The sequence below is a fragment of the Podarcis gaigeae genome (assembly GCF_964106915.1).
Source record: "Podarcis gaigeae genome assembly, chromosome: 16".
NCBI classification, from domain to species: domain Eukaryota; kingdom Metazoa; phylum Chordata; class Lepidosauria; order Squamata; family Lacertidae; genus Podarcis; species Podarcis gaigeae.
Window position 1 is genome coordinate 3912332 of NC_139693.1, and position 23409 is coordinate 3935740.

At 47.6% G+C, this 23409-nt stretch overlaps 1 pseudogene across 1 annotated transcript; it reads right to left on the reverse strand.

Moving 5' to 3' along the window:
- Positions 1 to 5286: 5286 nt before the first annotated feature.
- On the reverse strand, positions 5287 to 16980 carry LOC310833470 (cortexin-3 pseudogene; annotated as a pseudogene). Its single transcript, XR_014568616.1, has 2 exons — positions 15915 to 16980; positions 5287 to 8386 (listed from the first exon to the last, which is right to left on the reverse strand). The product of XR_014568616.1 is annotated as a cortexin-3 pseudogene (transcript).
- Positions 16981 to 23409: the final 6429 nt, after the last annotated feature.

Consider the following 23409-nt stretch of genomic DNA (forward strand, 5'->3'; position numbering starts at 1 on the left):
TCCTAAGCAGCCCCTAACAAATTGGGGCCACTTTACCTGTGAGTTCACCTTAACCCGCATGCGCCCACTCAACGGCTCCGATCTGTGAAACCAGCGCCGTTATAGGTCTCACGTGATTCTCGATCCACACTTGTAAGACGTCAACCTTTTTTAGTGTGGCACTTTGGAACTCCCTGCCAATTGAACGTCAAGCAGGCACCTCCACTGCGCTCTTCCGCACCTCCTATAAACATTTGCACCCAGGCAGGCTCGCCCAGACATTTTGGACCTTGACCCGAGTTTTAATCCATTTTATCATTAATCTGAATGTTTTTTCCAATGTTTTTAAGAGCTGTTCTTAACTATTTTAAACCGATGGTTTCATTGTTCTTTTTGGAAAGAGCTTTTGAGTTTTTTCTGTTTTTAATTAGCCACCAAGCGGTGTATAGGTAAAGGTAAAGAGACCCCTGACCATTAGGTCCAGTCGTGACAGACTCTGGGGTTGCGGCGCTCATCTCGATTTACTGGCCTAGGGAGCCGGCGTACAGCTTCCGGGTTGTGGCCAGCATGACTAAGCCGCTTCTGGCGAACCAGAGCAGTGCACGGAAACGCCGTTTACCTTCCCACCGGAGCGGTACCTATTTATCTCTTTGCACTTTGACGTGCTTTTGAACTGCTAGGTTGGCAGGAGCAGGGACTGAGCAACGGGAGCTCACACTGTCGCGGGGATTCGAACTGCCGACCTTCTGATTGGCAAGTTCTAGGCTCTGTGGTTTAACCCACAGTGCCACCCGTGTCCCTACTGGACCTTTTATTTCCAGTCCAAGAGTCGCATTCCCTTCTGAGCAATCTTTTGGGGGCTGCATGCTAGAGGTGGGTGAGGCCACTGACAAAACTGGCAGAGCAACAGACATATAGTTTACACAGTGCCACCCACGTCCCAAGCGGTGTATACATTTTATGAAATAAATGATGTTGGCATCCATCCATTCTTTTGGGGGGCAAAGTCTAACCCCTGTGTTAGCAGCACCCAGTTGACTTCCCCGGGGTGGTCAGTGTGTATGGAGGTCCAGGGCTTCCCAGATGACAAGACCCCCTCCTTGGCCTTGAGACCACCTGCTGCCATCCTGTGCCCTCCGATAACCCCCTCCACCCTCATTTCTCGCCATGCCTGGGTCTGCCCCCCAGTCTCAAGCTGCCATTCCCTTTGCTCTTTTCCTTATTCCCATCCCAGGGCACCTGGGGGGGGGGGGCGATTCCTCTTCCTCTCCCCAAACCTTTTCCCTATACACCTTTTTTTCACAATACACCCCCACCAAACGATACAGAAACCATGGTCACATAAGCACAGAAGTCCTTATCAATCTGGCCCATGGCACACCTTTTATTCCCAACCCCCTTCCTCAAAGCGCTTTGACTGTGCCCGAATGTGTCATTGAGCCAGGATCATGCCCACACCCCCTTGCCAGGATGGAGGACAGAGAGTCAGAAACCTCCAGCTTTCACACGGCCATATTGTGGTGCAACAAACACAAAACCTCTCGTCTGCAGAGCAGCCTGCTCTTGCCTCTGAGCTCACTTGCGGCTTGAATGTGGACCTCAGAAGGTTTCATATGAAGGAATGTGGCCCCTGGGCTGAATAAAACTGCCCTGTGATATTTCCCCCCAAATCAGATGGGCACTGTTTATATAAGAATGGTGAGTTACTGTTCCCAACCCTAACCCTGCAGAAAGCCATCTAATTAGATTTTAATTTGATTTTGACCTGTCTTTGGGAGGTAATTTAATTATTGTTTTATTTTATACTAATGTTATATATTTGATGTTAGCCGACCGGCTGGGGAGGGTGAGATATAAATATTATTATTATTATTATTAATTAGAGCCTGCTGGATCAGGCCAATCAATGGCCCATTCGATCCCACATCCCCTTTCCACAGTGCCTGTGAATTTGAGGATTTGAGCATGAGATTTGAGCACTAGAGCAACTTCTCCCCTCCTGGTATTCAGAAGCATCGCCTTCTCCTCCATGAATTCGTCTCACCCTCTTCCAAAGCCGTCTCAGTTTGTGGCCATCACTGACTCCTGTGGCAAGGAGTTCCACAGTTTAACTGTGCAAAGCAGCAAGCGCCTCTTCTCTAGGCCAGTCTCCCCCAGCCCATGGCACCCTCCCCACCCAAAGGTGCTAATTTATCCCCGCAGTGGAGAATTTATGGGTAGCTACGACTGCTTTTAAGTTCAGGGAAAGAGACCCAAAAGCGCTTGGGTTGCGGGTCAGCAGCATCGCATTTAATCAAATATATATATATATATATATATATATATATATATTTGCTTTCGTAGATTTTCACGGGTACAGGAATGCAGGTTTTGGTGTCCTCGGGTGTCTTCCCGTGTAAAAGTTGGGGTGTCTAGGCGACGTTTCGACGAGGTCTCACTCGTCATCTTCAGGCTGGTGCTTTCGGCTTCTTGTTACTGGAACAGAGCGGGATCTCAATGTTTGAGTTCCTATAAATACTGTAGAGGGGGTGTGGTGTCTAGCCTCCAATGTTCTGGGCAGAGAGGAAGTTCCCAGGCTAGTGTGCCTTTTCTTCTTTTGTTCCTTAATTACTTGAGAGATACCTTGAGTGATTTCTTGAGTGATATCCTGAGTACCACTTAGGTGGGTCATTAGGTGTGGATTAGTTGCTAAAGTCTTTGTGTCTTGACCTCTTGAACTTTGTGAAGGGTTTTCCTGAGAAGATGGCTGTATTGCACTTAGTTGTGCTTTGGCTTGGCTTCGTGTATAGGGGCGAGCTGTGGTTTTGTGGCTTGTGTCAGCCAGATCTGTGTAGGGATTGCAGGGGGGTGCAGCATCCGGAGGTGCCACCATGGACTGGCTACTGGATGGTGTCAGTAATTCATCTGTGGAGAGGGTCTGGGTTTGGGTCTGGTGTGGTTGATTGGTGTTGGCGTTCTGTGTGCCTCTGGATCTGGTGTCAGTTTTTGTGGGGAGGGCTAATTTCCAGATGTCTGGCAAGCGGGATGTGTCGTCACGCTTGTTCATGTTGTGAGGGTGTTTCTCTATCTCGATGGCTTCCATGATTATTCTCTTGTGGTGATGTTCCGTGTTAAAGAGCAATTTGGAATCTGCAAAATTAATTTCGTGTCCTGTTTCTTTCATGTGTTGGAAAAGAGAGGAAGTTTTTTCTTCTTTTTTGACGGCATTCTTGTGTTCTGCGATACGTGCATTTATTCGTCTGTTTGTTTGTCCAATGTACGTGGCTGGGCAGACTTTGCAGGGTATTTCATAGACCCCTTGGTTTTCCAACTGGATTTTATCCTTGGGGTTTCTGAGGATATTGGCTATTTTTTGGTTGGTGCAAAAGGCTGTTTTGATATTGTGTTTATGGAGGATTTTGCTAATTTTATCTGTAGTGCCCTTGATATAAGGAAGGAGGGCCATGCCATTGTTTTCTTCTGTGTCTTGGTTTTTGGGGGGTGTTTCCTTTTGGATTAGCTTCGTAATCCTGTTTTGCTGGTATCCATTGGCAATTAACACATTTGAGAGATTCTGTAACTCAGTTGTCAAGTGGTCTTTGTCAGCCAGGCGTTTGGTTCTGGAGATGAGAGTCTTGGCTACGGAGTTTATTTGTGCAGGGTGGTGGTGTGATTGTGCATGTAAGTAGCGGTTGGTGTGTGTTTTTTTCTGGTAGATAGTGTGTCCTAGGGAGCCATCAGGTTTTTTGTAGATTAGGACGTCAAGGAAGGGAACTATCTACCAGAAAAAAACACACACCAACCGCTACTTACATGCACAATCACACCACCACCCTGCACAAATAAACTCCGTAGCCAAGACTCTCATCTCCAGAACCAAACGCCTGGCTGACAAAGACCACTTGACAACTGAGTTACAGAATCTCTCAAATGTGTTAATTGCCAATGGATACCAGCAAAACAGGATTACGAAGCTAATCCAAAAGGAAACACCCCCCAAAAACCAAGACACAGAAGAAAACAATGGCATGGCCCTCCTTCCTTATATCAAGGGCACTACAGATAAAATTAGCAAAATCCTCCATAAACACAATATCAAAACAGCCTTTTGCACCAACCAAAAAATAGCCAATATCCTCAGAAACCCCAAGGATAAAATCCAGTTGGAAAACCAAGGGGTCTATGAAATACCCTGCAAAGTCTGCCCAGCCACGTACATTGGACAAACAAACAGACGAATAAATGCACGTATCGCAGAACACAAGAATGCCGTCAAAAAAGAAGAAAAAACTTCCTCTCTTTTCCAACACATGAAAGAAACAGGACACGAAATTAATTTTGCAGATTCCAAATTGCTCTTTAACACGGAACATCACCACAAGAGAATAATCATGGAAGCCATCGAGATAGAGAAACACCCTCACAACATGAACAAGCGTGACGACACATCCCGCTTGCCAGACATCTGGAAATTAGCCCTCCCCACAAAAACTGACACCAGATCCAGAGGCACACAGAACGCCAACACCAATCAACCACACCAGACCCAAACCCAGACCCTCTCCACAGATGAATTACTGACACCATCCAGTAGCCAGTCCATGGTGGCACCTCCGGATGCTGCACCCCCCTGCAATCCCTACACAGATCTGGCTGACACAAGCCACAAAACCACAGCTCGCCCCTATACACGAAGCCAAGCCAAAGCACAACTAAGTGCAATACAGCCATCTTCTCAGGAAAACCCTTCACAAAGTTCAAGAGGTCAAGACACAAAGACTTTAGCAACTAATCCACACCTAATGACCCACCTAAGTGGTACTCAGGATATCACTCAAGAAATCACTCAAGGTATCTCTCAAGTAATTAAGGAACAAAAGAAGAAAAGGCACACTAGCCTGGGAACTTCCTCTCTGCCCAGAACATTGGAGGCTAGACACCACACCCCCTCTACAGTATTTATAGGAACTCAAACATTGAGATCCCGCTCTGTTCCAGTAACAAGAAGCCGAAAGCACCAGCCTGAAGATGACGAGTGAGACCTCGTCGAAACGTCGCCTAGACACCCCAACTTTTACACGGGAAGACACCCGAGGACACCAAAACCTGCATATATATATATATATATATATATATATATATATATATATAATGCCCCGGAACCAGCTCCGCCTGGTGTTATCTTGGGCTTCTGCTCAGTGGGGATCTGGAGAGTGTAAGCTCTGCGGGGCAGAGACCATTCTCCCCCAAGACTGCTATTCTGTAAATCATCTCCATTGCTGCTGCTGTGGCCACATCGATTTTTTAAAAAAGGACAAGACACCAACGCTCTTCAGATCTGTTCATTCCCAGAGTACATTTCTGTCACAAGCCACCCCCCTCTTCTGGTCTTACTTAACAATAATTTCTGCTTGGCATGGCAGCTATTTGCCACGCTCCTCCAAAGCTTAAATATGTGCTGATCGGATCATTCCCTCATTCGAGTCTCGCATAATGATCCATCAAAGACATTTCGGGATCTCTAGAAGTCTCGTTCTTCTGGCTGCGGTGCTGCCCTCTAGTAGAAGTTCTGGTCTGGTGCAGTTTGGTTGACGACTGGGAAAATTCCTCTTTCCACAGACTCCCCCCCCTTCCTGCGGTGTCGCTGTCAGAGGTAAGTAGGGGCATTATTTTAAGAACATCGGATTGTAGCTGGATCTGGCCCACCTGGTCCAGCATCCTCTTCCCATTTTGGAATCAAGATAGACTGCCACTGGACCTGGAGGTTCCATAAGGATATCAGAAGAACCCATGTCCTGAGATCAGGCCAGTGGTCCATTTTATTCCAGAATCTCATGTGGGAAACCCGCAAGCAGCATTTAAGCATCAGAGCAACACCCCTGCGATTTTCAGAAGCTTTTGTGTCTGAGCACGGCCATCATACCTAGTAGCCACTGGTAGCCTTTACTTCCATGAGTTTGTCTTTTAAATCCATCCAATGTGGTGGCAGGGAGTTCCATAGTTCAACCCTGCGCTGTGTGAAGAAGTCATTTCTGTTACCTGTTCTGAACCTTCGTACATCAATGCATTATACGTACGACTGCCTCTGAAGATGGTTCAGAAACTGGTGCCGAATTCGGCAGCCAAGTTGCTCACGGGGGGCCAGACGGTTTGAGCATATTGCACCGATCCTGGCCTCACTAGCTGCCAACTAGTTCCCATGCCCAATTCTGGGGTTGACCCATAAAGCAGGGGTCAGCAACCTTTTTCAGCAGGGGGCCGGCCCACTGTCCCTCAGACCTTGTGGGGGGCCGGACTATATTTTGAAAAAAATGAAGAATAATGAATTCCTATGCCCCACAAATAACCCAGAGATGCATTTTAAATAAAAGCACACATTCTACTCGGGTAAAAACACACTGATTCCCAGACCGTCTGCTGGCCGGATTGAGAAGGCGATTGGGTCAGATCCGGCCCCCGGGCCTTAGTTTGCCTACCCATGCCATAAAGCCTTAAATAGCTGAGGACCGCTGTTCCTCAAGGAATGCCTCTCCCCATATGAATCAACCCAGACCCTGTGATCAGTGCCTCTTTCAATAGAGGTCCGCAGGGTGGCAACACGAGAACAGGGCCTTTTTTGCACTGGCTCCTCAATTGTGGAAGTCTCTCCCCAAGGAGGTTCGGCTGGCTTCTTCCTTATATATCCTTAGGCGCCAGCCAAAAACGTTCCTTTTTAACCAGGCCCTTGGCTGACTGACCTCAGATGCCCTTTCAAATGTGCTGTGAATTTTTGGTGTCTTTTTGTTCTAATTTTATTACGCATTTTGCGTTTTTTATATTGCGGTTTTATGTTGTGAGACCTACGGTTGGAAGGCGGCATACAGATTTATTAAAGAATGAAAATAATAGCTGCACGTCGAGTTCAGGAGCTCCTGTTTGCAGAGTGAAACCAAAAAGCCCGCCTATTCCGGCATCCTGTTGTTGCGATGGCCAACCACATCCTTCTTCTGGGAAGGCGTCGATCAGGATCCGAGCACGGGAGCGCTCTCCTTGCTTGCAAGTCCCAGAAACTGGTGCCAATTCAGAGATTGGCAGTAGCCCAGAGCTGTGACTACTGGTAGCTGCTAAGTCATAGAGGGATAAGGCTAATTCCTTATCCTTATTCCTGTCTCTCTTGGGAATGAATTATCCCTGCTCTGTGTGAAAAGGTCTTTGCTTTCGCCTGCCTTGAATCTTCCAGTGTTCAGCTTTGTTCTCGCTGCCTCAGGACCAAGCGGGCGGCTGAGAGACTTTGTGGTCCCCAGGGAAAGATCCCCATGGGTGCCAGGTCTCACAAGAAATGCCGCTTGATTCCTGACCTTTGAGAGACTGTTCCTCCTCTGGATGAACGTGCCCGGTTCTCTTTAAAAGCCACCAACAGCCCAGGAGTCATACGGTCTTCATGAGGCAATGAGTTCCGCCGGTTAACGCTGCATTTCATCCCCTCTCTACCCTGGGCCAAAAGCACAGTTTGCCAGAAACGCTACAGGTGGTGTAAGCTGATCCAAGCCCCACAAATTCCAGGCGCCTCGGGGCCACATTTCTGACTTCCTAGCTGAAGTTCCCAGACAGTCTTCAAGGGGAAGCCCCACACAAACCTCATTGCAGCAGTCTAAAACTGCACGACTCACTTTGGCCAGGTTATCTTGAATCCAGGAATGGCTGATGTTGGGGGGAAAGGCACTGCGCTATTTAGGGTTTGTGGTGTGGTTTTGGTTTTCGTTCTACTCTTCCCCCTTTGTTTTTGGTTTAAAGATTAGTGTTGTGGTTTTTTTAAAAAAGTTTAAGCTTTTCTTGTTATAATTGCCCAGAGGACATCGTTAATTGGCTGGGTTACAAACAATGTACATAATATAAGCCACGACGGATCAGGCCATGAAGGCAAGAACATTCCCTTGCTGTTATTCACCCAGCAACTGGCATTTAGAGGTAGACCATTCCTGTCCATGGAGGTTCGACGCAGCCCATCCCCTCACTTCACCCAGAAACCAGCATTCGTAGGTAGACCATCCCTGTTTGTGGAGGTTTGACACGACCTACCATGACTTCCGGCAGGAAAGGGGGCAGATTCCAACTTTGGAAGCCCTGCGTATGTCTCTGAAACAGCCTTAAAAAAAAGTAATAGTCCGTCCATCAGGCCAGCCGGTAATCAAACGTATCTTTCTCCATGTAATCGGTCCATGTGGACGATGGCATGCTGCGGTACGGATCCAGCAGGATCCGGAAGCAGCGGACGATCAGGAGCCCCAGGAAGACGAAGAGGAAGAAGACGAAGACGAAGGCTGCTTTCTGCTCCAAGGTCAAGGTGGGGTCTGGACGGACAGCGCTGGCCAGGGCGGGCAAAGTACCAGCGAGACCATCGGCCATCGTTTCAAAACCTGAGAGCCAAGAGCTCATCGATCCAGGAGATCTGCAAGGAGAAAATAGCGGGTTACTAGCCACTCGGGACGGGCAAATTTGCAGGAATGTTTGTTTTTCTGCTTTCCTCTAAGTTCCGCTCTCCTCATTCCCATATTAGTCTGCAGATTTATTTCTTAAAAGAAAGTCCCCATGAAAATTCGCTAGCATTTGGGTGTGAATTTCATCTCTAACACAAACATTTTTGCCAAGCAATTTCAAGTGTTCCACTGGAAAATAGCCCAAAATCTTACGTTTGGTACCACTTGCCCTGGAACATCGCTACAATGGGGGAAATTACGTACAATTTGAGATTTTGACAAGGACCGGAACCTGCAGGCACTTTTTATACGATTTGATGTTCCTTTGGGACATATGCAACACAGCCATCATTTGCAAGACAACCCTCATCACAAACCTGGCAAATATGGTAATCAGATATTCTTTACCAGATATACCTCACAATCAGATATTCTTTATTTGGAGTTTTGTTGGTGCTGACCTTGACCCTGAATGAGCGTCTCCACCCCCATCGTCCAGCCCGGACACTGAGGTCCAGCGCTGAGGGCCTTCTGGCGGTTCCCTCCCTGTGAGAAGCGAAGTTACAGGGAACCAAGCAGAGGGCCTTCTCGGTGGTGGCACCCGCCCTCTGGAACTCCCTCCCACCAGATGTCAAGGAAATAAACAACTATCTGACTTTTAGCAGACATCTTAATGCAGCCCCGTTTAGGGAAGTTCTTAATGTTTGATGCTCTATTTTGCTTTTAATTCTGTGAGGAGCCACCCAGGGTGGCTGGGGAAACCCAGCTGGCTGAGTGGGGTATAAATATTATTATTATTATTATTATTATTATTATTATTATTATTATTATTATTCCAGCTCTATGATTCCCTATGACGGGACGCAGGTGGCGCTGTGGGTTAAACCACAGAGGCTAGGACTTGCCGATCAGAAGGTCGGCGGTTTGAATCCCTGCGACGGGGTGGGCTCCCGTTGCTCAGTCCCTGATCCTGCCAACCTAGCAGTTCGAAAGCACCTCAAAGTGCAAGTAGATAAATAGGTACAGCTCCAGCAGGAAAGTAAATGGCGTTTCTGTGTGCTGCTCTGGTTCGCCAGAAGCGGCTTAGTCCTGCTGGCCACATGACTTGGAAGCTGTACGCCGGCTGCCTCGGCCAATAAAGCGAGATGAGCGCCGCAACCCCAGAGTCGGCCACGACTGGACCTAATAGTCAGGGGTCCCTTTACCTTTATGATTCCCTATGCAGATAGGTCTGAGAGGAGGGTAGTGATTGGAGCAACGGCTCCCCTCTGGTGAAAAAGGGACTAAATTTCTTGTTGGTCAGACCAAGCTGTGATTGACGCTGGCCTGGAGGTGGGGAATGATGATCCATTTGCACGTTAATGGGAACACTCTGTGCAATTTCTTCAGTCAAGCGAGTGGTTCAGAGCGACTGTTCTGAAGCCCAAGTAGGACCCAAGCTGCTGCGTCTTCCCACCACGCACTCCCATCCCCAGGACTGGCAGCTTCAAAAAAGCAATTTATAACCCCTTCTCTTTGTTTTAAAAAAAGTTTGTAAAAACCTCCAACCGGCTCTTTGCAATTTCCAGAGCTTGTTCATTTGTTTCCGGAAACGAACTTGCTTTCCGAGGCGTTTTGTACCCTTATCACTGAAGGGGAATATAAATATATCTGTACCCCCGTTACGACAAACTCTCATTTATAAGGCTGATAAAAATCGACAAATCGCTTCGGAAGGCGGCCTGGAACATTGTTCTCGTTTTCTCCGGGTAGGGACTGACTGTGTACTGTTCCGAAATGACTGATGAGGGGAAAATGGCTGTGTTGAGCCTCCCCGCCCAGGGGCAGTCTACCTCTGAAGACCAGCTGCCAGGAGGCCATGATGAGGGACATTCGAGGCCTCTTTGTGACATGCCGGATGCAGCTTATTGGCAGCAGTGGGAGAAGAGAGAAGGCCCCTCTTGGTCCCGTCCAGCAGGATTTTGATTTATTTTTTTAAATTTTTATTAGTTTTTATTAAATATTACAAGAAAAAGAAAACCCAAACAAAAATCCATGCATAACATTGTAAACACGTTTGTCTACGTGTTTTCCAAAATGCAGACTAGAAAAGAAAAAAGACACAAGATAAAATAAAAGGAAAAAGGAAATACTTTTCATAATACCAAATTTATACTTTAAACATTACCATATATAAATCCTCGTTAAAATGTCATAAAAGACTTCCACCGCATTCACCACACGTCTCTTAATTTCTAATTCACCTTTACTTCTGTTCTTCAGTCACTTCCTTAAGTTCTTTCATAGCCCATCAAATCTTTGTATTCTTTATATTCTTCACAAGGTTAGTCTAAGCACAACCAAACTTTCATATCTGAGCCCTGCTTCTGTAAGTATTCATTTAAACATCCCCATTGTTTCTGTACCACACTTTTGGGTTTAATGCCTTATTAAATCTGTCAATTTTGCTAACTCCAGATACTCAGATAATTTACTTAACCATTCCCTTTTTGTTGGGATATTGTTTCTTTTCCAATAACTGGCTACCAATATCCTCGCTGCTGTTGTTGCATATAGAAATATGTCAATTTTGTCTTTGGCGAATTTGTCTTACTCAAAATTCCTAATAAGTATGCTTCTGCTCTTTGGTTATACGAAACCTTTATCGATTTTTTAATCTCTTCGTGGATCATATCCCAATTTTTAAAATCTCTGGCGCCAAAAGATTCAGCCGTGATGAAGAAGAGCTCTTGGCAAAGGTGTTAGAACCCCAGAATTGTAGCGTCAGAAGGGGCCCTACTGATCATCTAGTCTAACCCCTTGCAATGCAGTTATACTGCCCGCATCTTGTTCCTGGGTGGGCTGAAGAGGTCCAAAAATAACAGATTGGCAAATCAAATTACAGGAATTGGTGGAGACGGCTCAACTGACTAGTAAACTCAGAGGAAACTCAAAGCAAAAATTTGCGGAAAAATGGGATGGGTATAGAAGATATGTTCAAAAATACAATAATAGTATTGACTCCGTGCTAGCATTCGAGTGATAAAGGAACTAAAAGGAGGCGGACAACAATTAAGGATTTATTATGTTTTCAGAATGTATTAGAAAAATTATATAGAAAGGTTTATTGTTTTGTGTACATTCAAATGTAAGATAAAACATATGCAAGGGGACTTGACAGGAAGTCAAAGTTGAAGAAAAGATTTTGGAAGATAAAAGGGGGAAAATATTTACTTTCATTATTATCATTTTCTGTGCGGGTGTGGCTGTGTGGGTGGCTGCACATATGTGTGTAGTTGTATGCAATGTTTGGGAGGAAATAAGACGGTAAATAACAAATGAACTAAATATCGATGTATGTAATTTTTATTTCTTAATTATATTTAGTGGTAGTATGGCTGTATTGTTTTTTGTAACAAAACTATTCAATAAAAATTAATTTTTTTAAAAAAAAAGAGGAGGTCAATTTGCTGCGGGAACGGGGTCTGTGGAGGGTGCTTTGCCCAACGCCCGCCCCACATTGTATAGAAAACAGGAGCCTTGTTTCTCTCCCTCCCTATCTCTGCCCAAGGCTGCGATAGCTACGTAGATCCTCCAGATTCAGGAGCACTCTACCTCAGACTGCCAGTTAGTTAGTGCAGGGGCCAAACACGGGCAACGGTTCGCCTTGATGCTCTGTGTTAAGTTGTGGGTTGACATAGTAGACGACACAGCGATTTCTCCAAGCAGCTCTTTGTTTTGTAAGCTGGAATAGAAACTGAACTGCAAACAGCTCAGCCGGCCTGCTTTTATAGGCAGCCGGCTGTCAACATTGTAACAACAACAGCCCAGAGTTCCCGCCTAAAATAACTGACGCGGACCTGAGTGAAAACTATCTACAGACCTGAGTGAAAACTATATACAGTATCCCCCTGCTGGCCCAGGGTGAAACTTCACTACATAACACCCCTCCCCACCGAGATAAGCCGTTAGTTACAATCGTAATGGTTTCCTTATATACAGCACTACGCGTAATGGTTCAATTAGGCACAAAAGCATATCGGTTACATTTCCCATACTTAGACCAACAGTGTTACATGTCCAACAACATAGTCCTTTAAATACGGTCTACTGGCCTTGTGGATTTCCTGGGCGGAGAGTTCAACAGCTTCTGAGGCCACGGCCTCCGCAGTGGCTTTCTGCAGCGTGAGGTCTGGCTTGGCGAGAAGATGCCGTTGCAGACGGATGTCCCGGACCCCACAGACGATTTGATCCATCAGGGCATCATCTATGTCTCGGAACTCGCAGTGCATTGCAGCCGGTTGGAGGGCGGTGGTGTAGTTGTTGATTGACTCCCCCTCTGCCTGGTTCCAGTGGTAGAACGCATGGCGGGCAGCAATCTTGGACAGCTTTGGGGCATAGTGGTTGCGGAGCTTCTCTTGAATCGTGTCTCAAGGTGCTGCCTGGACTGCTAGAGGCGCAACCAATGCTCGGGCCGTCGCGAACACTTCGGGGCCACAAAGGCTGAGGAGAGGCCCCGCTTCTGCTCTACAGACCCTCTTGTCAGCTCATTTGCTTGGAGGTAGCAGTCAAACCGAGCGAGGTAGGAGTCCCAGGATTCAGAGGCTGGGGCAAACGGTGGTAGAGGCACGAGTGAAGCCATGGTTCCGATGCCGACGTGGAGGTGATGGATGGTACACTGTGCTCTAGCCAGAACGGTCAGCTCTGTATTGGTTCTGCTCCGTGATTTCGCTCAGTGTTTCAGCTCCGTGATTCAGCTCATCTCAGAGGGTGGCCGCGTCTGGCTGTGCTCTGATGTCCATCGATCCCACCTTCGTCGCCAGTGTTAAGTTGTGGGTTGACATAGTAGACGACACAGCGATTTCTCCAAGCAGCTCTTTATTTTGTAAGCTGGAATAGAACTGACTGCAAACAGCTCAGCCGGCCTGCTTTTATAGACAGCCGGCTGTCAACATTGTAACAACAACAGCCCAGAGTTCCCGCCTAAAATAACTGACGCGGACCTGAGGGAAAACTATCTACAGACCTGAGTGAAAACTATATACAGTATCCCCCTGCTGGCCCAGGGTGAAACTTCACTACATAACACTCTGCCTGGGGGGCTTCCTGGAGAATATTAGAAGAGGGGTGTAGAGTTGGGCAACCAGTGGCTCTCCAAAACGTTGCTAGACTCTTCACTGTATTGCTAATGGTTGCGGAAGTTTCGATCTCGTGCCCCAGGAGATTCTGGACACAGTCCCCAGTAGCATCTCCAGGTCGGATTCAGAAAAGCTCTTTCCCGAAACCCCGGAGAGCTGCTGCCAGTCTGTGTAAGCAGTACTGATTTAGAGGGACCAAAGTCTGGCTCAGTATGCGACAGCTTCCTCTGTAGCCTCTGGGAAGGAAATGACGGCCTGTGCCTCTGCCCCTCTAGCAAGCCAACCGCCTCAAAAACAAGCCCCCCATTCCAGAGGTCCTTCTGCGTCAAGTTTCCTTGAATGTCTCTGCAAAATTCGGCTTGCAACCAGATAAACCCGGGCCAGATCTGCGGCTGCATTTGTGGATTTTTTTGCACTTGGGCAAAAAAAAATGAGAGGCACAAATACAAGATGGGTGACACCTGGCTTGAGAGCAGTACATGTGAAAAGGATCTAGGAGTCTTGGTTGACCACAAAGTTGACATGAGCCAACAGTGTGACGCGGTAGCTAAAAAAGCCAATGCAATTCTGGGCTGCATCAATAGGAGTATAGCATCTAGATCAAGGGAAGTAATAGTGCCACTGTATTCTGCTCTGGTCAGACCTCACCTGGAGTACTGTGTCCAGTTCTGGGCACCACAGTTCAAGAAGGACACTGACAAACTGGAACGTGTCCAGAGGAGGGCAACCAAAATGGTCAAAGGCCTGGAAACGATGCCTTATGAGGAACGGCTAAGGGAGCTGGGCATGTTTAGCCTGGAGAAGAGGAGGTTAAGGGGTGATATGATAGCCATGTTCAAATATATAAAAGGATGTCACAGAGAGGAGGGAGAAAGGTTGTTTTCTGCTGCTCCAGAGAAGCGGACACGGAGCAATGGTTCCAAACTACAAGAAAGAAGATTCCACCTAAACATTAGGAAGAACTTCCTGACAGTAAGAGCTGTTTGACAGTGGAATTTGCTGCCAAGGAGTGTGGTGGAGTCTCCTTCTTTGGAGGTCTTTAAGCAGAGGCTTGACAACCACATGTCAGGAGTGCTCTGATGGTGTTTCCTGCTTGGCAGGGGGTTGGACTCGATGGCCCTTGTGGTCTCTTCCAACTCTATGATTCTATGTCGCAAGACCGCCTCCTGCTGGTGGCCAAAGGAACCACGGCACAACGGCTCTCAGTGTAGCTCAGTGCTGTCCGATGGCGGCAGAACCAAATGCCGTATTTAAGGAGGGAGAAAGCGAGTCGCGGTTACACACCTCCCAGTTGAACTGGGGGCAAGGGTTTTGAAGGCTCGGCCGACGTGGTGGCATCAGCGATGGGGTTTAGAGGAAGGAAGAGTCACTTAAGGTCTCGGGGGTTTCTGTGTGTGGTTCCTGGCTTAAGGAGCCTTGAAGCTGAAGTCATTTAAGAGTGTATTCGTAAAAAAGGCCAGATCTTTCTGGATCCTTGCTGGATTAGACGCTACGGTTGCCACCTGCCCACCGAAGATAAAATAAATCTTCCCACCCACTCACCCTCCCATTCCTGCCTTTTTTGTCACATAAACTGATTTTTGGGGGTCAATATATGTACCGGTATATTGATGCACCTACATTGATTCACATCAGCCAGAAAGGCAAAATACGTACATTTCTAGCTTTACTTATCAGCAATTCCGGAGGAACAGACCTAGAATTTATTTCTAAGTTCTGAAATTGTTTGGACGACAACCGCCTTGTCCCTGTATTTCACAGTCTCCGGTGTTTGAGAAGGTGAGTTCTTTTAAGAATCAAATCTCATCGGGGCGAGGGTTCAACTTTAGTGAATATGAATCGGAAGGGTGGGGATAGCTTATCCTCTCCCCTACGAATAAGGGGTATTTGGCCCTTCTCTCCAAAGCAGGGGGGGTTGTCTTGTTCGAACGTAATTTTGTACGATTTGGGAGTGTCAAATCAAATGCGTATCAGTTTTTCTGGTTTGTGAAATCGGGAATGTGTATCCCTCCCACCCACAAGGGAGGAAAAAAACCAAACACTTAGAAATACATTTTCAGCACAAAAAGGGTTTGAAATTATTATTATTATTATTTTAAAAAAGAGGAAAAGCAAGACTATATTAGCAGGGAAATATAAGCCTGTAAATTAAGTGCCATTATAGATTCTTGTTGTTTCTCCGGCGGAGATGAGAAGTGTCTCTGTGTTCAGGCAGCAAAAACGTGGGTTTTTTTTCCTGTCTCTCTTACACACACACACACACACACACACACACACACTTGAACTTACCGTACATCCTGCACTCTGTGCAGACCTGGTCTGTGCATATTCACCTGTACCCACCAGTACAAATTCAGTTACCATGCAAAAAAGAAACCCTCACCTGTGTGTCTCAGGTAAGTCAGCCTTCTGGAGTCCTCAGTGGGCGGATGCCTCGGCCCCCGTACCCATTCGCCTGGCTACGAAGATCCGCTTCTTAAACCCCATTCCTGGTTGGATCTGCAAACCAACCGGTGTATTGTCCAGCGGGTTCCTCCTCCTACCTTGCTGATGACTGGAAACATACAGAGGCAGAGCTTGGATGCTGAGGGTGGCTGGATGAGGGAAGAGCGCTTCCCCTTGAGGGGCGAGGGGGTGTACCGCTCAGCCCCACGCAGGATCGGGCCGGGGAATTCCGGGAGGCGACAGAATCGTTTTTCTACAGCTTTTCCTTGCCCACACACGCGTGGACAGAGAGATGCTTCAAAGCTGTTGCCGGTGGCAACCGGTTGCTATGGAGATGCCGGAGCAAACTCATTTGCTGCTGGACCAGGGAGGGGCCAGGAAGCTGACGGAGGCTTGGTGGGGGTCCCTCTCATTCCATTTCATGTCTGGCTGTTTTTTGGGGTAACCTTGCAGTTGTTGAAATGATATAGTGATGGGGGACAGTATCTATCGTTCTGCATTGCTGAGGTGGAATGATGGGCCAACCCGCTTCCCCCCCCCCCAAAGATACAAGGGTTAGGGACACCCCTCTCTTAGAATGAACCAAATCAGCTCATTCAAAGATCAGTCTTGCCGATGTGGTGGACTTGAAACCTGAAGATACGAGTTCAAATCCTCCTCTTTCAGCCTAGCCTATTGTTTGTTTCTCAGATTTGCAGACCGTCCCTCAGCTGGTAGGCTGAAACCAACCTCGCAGGGTTGTTGTAAGAGGAATAAAAATGGGGCGAGCTCCCCAAATTCTACCCCGCTGTGAGCTCTGTGGGGGCAGAACAGGCTGCAACAGAGATGGATAGGAGGGCTGTAGAGAAAGAGGGAAGGAAGAGCGTTTGGAGAGATAGAAAGTCAGATAAGTTAGTTAGATAAGTAAGTCAGAAGTACATCACATGGGGAAGTTAGATAAGCGAGTCGGAAGACAGGAAAGTAATAAGTGAGAAGTTGGATAAGTCTGTGAGATTGGTTCCGTAGGTGTTGTGCAAAACGGGAAACGACAGCAAGAGATCCACGATAATGCTCCAGAATGCACACCTAGCATTTCTCTATTTTTTGCACCAAATAAGTTCATACAATGAAGCAGAGACTCATAGAATTGTAGAATTGGGATCATCCAGTCCAACCCTTTGCAATTCAGGAATATGCAGATAAAAGCCAAAAAGGATGGATGAATGGCTTAGATCAGTGTTTTTCAACCACTGTTCCGTGGCACACTAGTGTGCCGCGAGATGTTGCCTGGTGTGCCGTGGGAAAAATTGAAAAATTCTAAAGATTTAAAAATAAAGTATTTTATAATTTTTCATATTTCTGTTTGCTTACTATTTCATAATAAAGTAATTATAAAATACTTTCTTTGTGTTTATTTGATTCCTATTCAAGAGAATTACTTTATAAATAGTCAATATAGGCACAGAGTTAATTTTTTTAACATTTTCTAATGGTGGTGTGCCTCGTGATTTTTTTCATGAAACAAGTGTGCCTTTGCCCCAAAAAGGTTGAAAAACACTGGCTCAGATGGATGGGAAGAATCTACCAAGAGAGAAGCAAGACAATATGTACAGTGGTACCTCGGGTTACATAAGCTTCAGGTTACATACGCTTCAGGTTACAGACTCCGCTAACCCAGAAATTTGTGCTCCAGCAGCGCAGCGGCAGCAGGAGGCCCCATTAGCTAAAGTGGTGCTTCAGGTTAAGAACTATTTCAGGTTAGGAACGGACCTCCGGAACCAATTAAGTACTTAACCCGAGGTACCATTGTATCTGAAAAGTGTATGAAGGCAGAGATGACCAGTCAAAAGGGATGAAACTTCTTGGAGTTGGAGAAGGAGAGAAAGGCTGTGCTGAAGGACATTCAAGGAAGCTGAATGTTAGAAAATTAGGGACAGTTAAAAGAAAGTCCTTCACGCAGCACACCAACTGATAGGAAGTGTCTACAGAGGGTGGGGAATACAGCATAAGATATTATGGGTTGTCCCATGAATCCGCTGGATGAAATAACGGGAGAACGTTGCCTCAGGAGAGTGAGGAAAATTCTCAGGGATGATTCACACCCTGGCCGGCACTTTCTTTATCTCCTGCCATCGGGCAGAAGATATAGAAACATGATTAGTCGCACCAACAGGGTAAAGAACAGCTTCTATCCATGGGCTGTTAGGCTGCTGAATGAAAAGATAACAACAGGGCAACTGAGTTTTGGGTTTGTTGGGTGTGCGTCAGTAAACGAGGGGAATTAAGACTAAGAGAGCGGAGTGGCGGGTGCTCCTGTAATCTCACTGTATACAAGTTGTACAAGTGACAATAAAGTATTTCTGTTATACTATGGAACTCCCTCGCACAGGAGACAGCGATAGGCACCAATTCAGATGGCTTTAAAAGAGGCGTGGAAAACTTCACAGAGAAAGCTATCAATGGCTACTAGCCACGATCAATGCCAGATTTAGGTTTGATGAGGCCCTGAGCTACTGAAGGCAATGGGGCCCTTTATACGTCCAACTGTCCTTTGTCAACAACAAATTGTCACTGTTTATTGTGTTGAATTTATGCTATATGGTAATTTATGGAGCTAGTAAAGGTAAAGAGACCCCTGACCGTTAGGTCCAGTCGTGGCCGACTCTGGGGTTGTGGCGCTCATCTCGCTTTACTGGCTGAGGGAGCCGGCGTGCAGCTTCCGGGTCATGAGGCCAGCATGACTAAGCCGCTTCTGGCGAACCAGAGCAGCGCACGGAAACGCCGTTTACCTTCCCGCCAGAGCGGTACCTATTTATCTACTTGCACTTTGACGTGCTTTCGAACTGCTAGGTTGGCAGGAGCAATGGGAGCTCACCCCGTCGTGGGGATTCGAACCGCCAACCTTCTGATTGCCAAGTCCTAGGCTCTGTTGTTTAACCCACAGTGCCACCTGCGTCCCTAATTTATGGAGCTAATAGGTATCTAAAGCCATTCACACATAACAAATAGGAGCCTACACAACACAAAACACTGTTGCTGTATGCAGGTTATATTTCATTTGTTTTTGGAAATGTACATCCAGGTTTTTTTCCTTTAAATTTTTTTGGGGGCCCCCAAGAGAGTGGGGCCCTAAGCTATAGCTTGTTTAGCTTATACGTAAATCCGACACTGGACACGATGGCTCTACTCTTGCCTCCACAGTTGCAGGCAGGAATGCTTATGAACATCAGTTGCAGGAAACCACAGAGAGATGCTCTTGTGCTTGAGTCCTGCTTGCAGGTTATCCCATTTGGCATCTGGTTGGCAACTGTGGGGACGCGGGTGGCACTGTGGGTTAAACCACAGAACCTAGGGCTTGCCGATCAGAAGGTCGACGGTTCGAATCCCGTAACGGGGTGAGCTCCCATTGCTCGGTCCCTGCTCCTGCCAACCTAGCAGTTTGAAAGCACATCAGAGTGCAAGTAGATAAATAGGTACCGCTCTGGCGGGAAGGTAAACGGTGTTTCCGTGCGCTGCTCTGGTTCGCCAGAAGTGGCTTAGTCATGCTGGCCACATGACCCAGAAGCTGTGCGCCGGCTCCCTTGGCCAGTAAAGCGAGATGAGCGCCGCAACCCCAGAGTCGGTCACGACTAGACCTAATGGTCAGGGGTCCCTTTACCTTTATCTTTTTGGCCACTGTGAGAATGCTGGACTAGATGGGCCCTTGGCCTGATCCTGCAGGCTCTCTTATGAAGGTAGCAAGTCAGAGGTTGGTGGGGCAGTTCCCCATTCGCCCAAACATAGCAGGCACCACTGCTTTATGGAATCCCACACACCGTTTAAAGCCCTAAACGGCCTCAGTCCAGTATATCTGAAGGAGCGTCTCCACCCCCATTGTTCTGCCCGGACGCTGAGCTCCAGCGCCGAGGGCCTTCTGGCGGTTCCCTCGCTGCGAGAAGTGAGGTTACAGGGAATCCAGGCAGAGGGCCTTCTTGGTGGTGGCACCCGCCCTGTGGAATGCCCTCCCACCAGCTGTCAAAGAGATAAACAACTATATGACATTTAGAAGACATCTGAAGGCAGCCCTGTATCGGGAAGTTTTTAATGACTGATGTTTTAATGTATTTCTAATCTTTTGCTGGAAGCCGCCCAGAGTGGCTGGGGAAACCCAGCCAGATGGGCGGGGTAGAAATAATAATAATAATAATTCATCATCATCATCATCATCATCATCATCATCATCCCAGAGGCACAGGAACCCTTGGCAAGGGGGGGGGAAGGTGGCAATAACCCTACCAGAACAGTTTCCCCAACATTGTCTTCAGGAAAGTAGCTTTGTATGTAAGAAGGTTCCTTTTTTTCAATCTCCGTTATCCCCTATTAGAAGGATTGAGTAAGACCAGACAAGAAAGGCACCCACTTCTACATTGGAAACCCAGGAGCAGCCGCTGCCAGCCAGAGTAGACAGTATGGAGCCAATCTGCCTTGTTTTATGGCAGATTCCTCTTCTGAGCCTACAAAAACATCCCCAGACGGACCACAAGGGGGCACATTTTCTCTTTGAAGAAGCAACATCTCATTCCCTTTTAAGCAATGCTGAGCGGTGGGAGACTAGGAAAGGGGAAGTGAAACCAGTCCAGCATTTTTTGTTTGTTTGTTTCTGGGGTCTCCACACCACAGATCTGCTCTTCAGCGCAAGAAAGTGGGCAACTGAAAAGCCAAACAGACAGACACAGATCTTGTGCCTTCAAATTTCAATAGAGAGCCTTGGACAATAGAGAGTTGGGTTGTATCTAATGCTAAAGAGGAAACGTAGAAATGAATCGACTTGGACTAACTTAGGCCCTACCTGGAGATGAACCTGGGATCTTCTGCATGCAAAGCAGGTGTCCCAACACCACTGAACTTCGGCCCTTCTCCTTAACTGGAAAACAAATGGAAGCAGATTTCAACTAGGAGAAATTCGCTTCCACTGCCCAACAATTGAACAGGCTGTCTCCCCGCAATTGAGTTATTTATGCAGGGGCTGGACAGCTGTCAATCAGGGATCTGGCCTTGCAAGGCTCTGCAGTTTGAGCAGCGGAGGCAGGCAGGTCCATTCGGATGAAGGGGGCACTGCCCCACCAAACTCGGCCTGCCCTCAGCCAGCCTCTACCTGCCTGCCCCCTTACTTAGAACCAGTTTTTTTTTGGGGGGGTGCTGTATCACTTTCCTATTCTTCCTCACTCTCGGCGCTGCCCCTTTGTGAACTCAGCAGAGCGGAGGAGGAGGAGGGGGACAAAACTGGAATGAGTCGGCCTGCCATTGGCTCTGGCGCCCCCTACTGTTCGACTCCCTGCCTTCTGTCCCATCAGTCTCACTGTTCACCGGGCTGAATGACTTGACTGATGGATTGCATTTATAAATCACCTTTTTCTCCTCCAAGGAGGTCAAGGTGCTGTATTCGGCTCTGTCGCCTCCTCATTTAGTCTGCACAACGACCCTTCGAGGTAGGATAGGCTGGGAGAGGCAGTGACTGGCGAAAGGTCAAACCCAGTGAGCTTCACGCCTGAGTGGGGATTCGAACCCTCGTCTCTCCCAGGGTTCCTAGTCCAGAGGTCCTCAAAGGGTGTGGCAGGAGAGGAAGGCAAGTGTGGCAGGGAGATTCAAGGACACTCAATACTCTATTTTGGGAATGATTCATGTTCTTATTTATCTGCATTGTTTGTACTTTCTCAGTGTCCCGTGATCACATTATGAAGCAGCTGCGTACTGTGTCATAAATCAAGCACGGCAAGTTGTTGTTTCTTTTCATTTTCCAGTGTTATTTCTTAATCAATAAAAAATTCGGTGTGGCGTGAGCAAATTTTTATTCCGAAAGTGTGGCCCAGAGGAAAAAGTTTGAGAACTGCGGTCCTCGTCCAACATAACCAGTACACCACACTGCCTTTCCAGTTCCACGATTCTACATTCTGCGTTCTCCTTGCAAGCATTGGCTGGGCTGTCACTAAAAACTGGGCCGCCTTGGTCGGATCCAGAAAGGCTCTGTTTGTACCCTGACTCTCTGCAACTCGCCGCCATAGATCTAATCGGAATGTCAAGATTCAGAGGACGTGCTCGTCTGAAGATCAGGCGCCGGGAACGGACAACTCCGCAGGCAACTTGCGGTTTCTGATAACCATCCGGCTGACCGCTGTCGGAAACAGCATACTGGGTTAGGCAGGACTCAGGATCTCAGCTTGCCAGCAGAGGGCGCCAGAGAACTGCTTCTGCAATGGACTTCCTCCTCCTTTTGATCAATAACTTTCTACACCTCGACTTCATTGAGCCAATTCCCCGCGCATTGTTCCCTGTAGGCAAGCGATTGTTTGGCCACGGCTGGTTCCTTCCTCTGCCGGCCCGAGATGAATGGTCTCTGGAAACAACAGCTGCCGCTGCATCTCGGACGTTTCCTGCTCAGCAGCTGCAGCAGGAGAAAGCAAGCTTGAATCAACAAGGCAGGCCCCGTATTCAACGCCACCCCTGCGGGCACAAGGCAGAGGACCTCGTGTGAGTTTGCATGCACACACGATTTGCATGCATCATAGTGCACACGCCCTGACTACGATTTGTCCCCTGCATTGGTTGTTTACATCACAATCCCCAGTTGTTCTGCGCCAGATTAACAGCTGGGAGGGTCTTTGTGTTAAAGCCTTGCTAAAACAAAGGGTCTTGGGAGAAAAGCAATGACAAACCTAGACAGCATCTTAAAAAGCAGAGACATCACCTTGCCAACAAAGGTCCGTATAGTAAAAGCTCTGGTTTTCCCAGTAGTGATGTATGGAAGTGAGAGCTGGACCATAAAAAAGGCTGATCGCCGAAGAATGGATGCTTTTGAATTCTGGTGCTGGAGGAGACTCTTGAGAGTCCCATGGACTGCAAGAAGATCAAACCTCTCCATTCTGAAGGAAATCAGCCCTGAGTGCTCACTGGAAGGACAGATCCTGAAGCTGAGGCTCCAAGACTTTGGCCACATCCTGAGAAGAGAAGACTCCCTGGAAAAGACCCTGATGTTGGGAAAGATGGAGGGCGCAAGGAGAAGGGGACGACAGAGGACAAGATGGTTGGACAGTGTTCTCGAAGCTACTAACATGAGTTTGACCAAACTGCGGGAGGGAGTGGAAGACAGGAGTGCCTGGCATGCTCTGGTCCAGGGGGTCACGAAGAGTCGGACACGACTAAACGACTAAACAACAACAACAAAAATGAAGGGGCGCTTCCTGAACTTTGGCTTGCCCTCAAGAGGTAGACTGGGGGCTGGACCTGGCAGATTTGACACCGTTTGCCCTGGGCCCCTCCCTCCTCTGCCAAGCGGCCCCTGGAAGGCTGCTCAGAACGGGGTGAGGCCCTCAATTCTCCTCTCTCCTTCTGCTTCAATTCCTTAGCAAGAAGGACCTAGAAACCATTAACCAGCTTTTCTGCAGAGACCAGGACCAGCCGTACCAACTCATCATTAA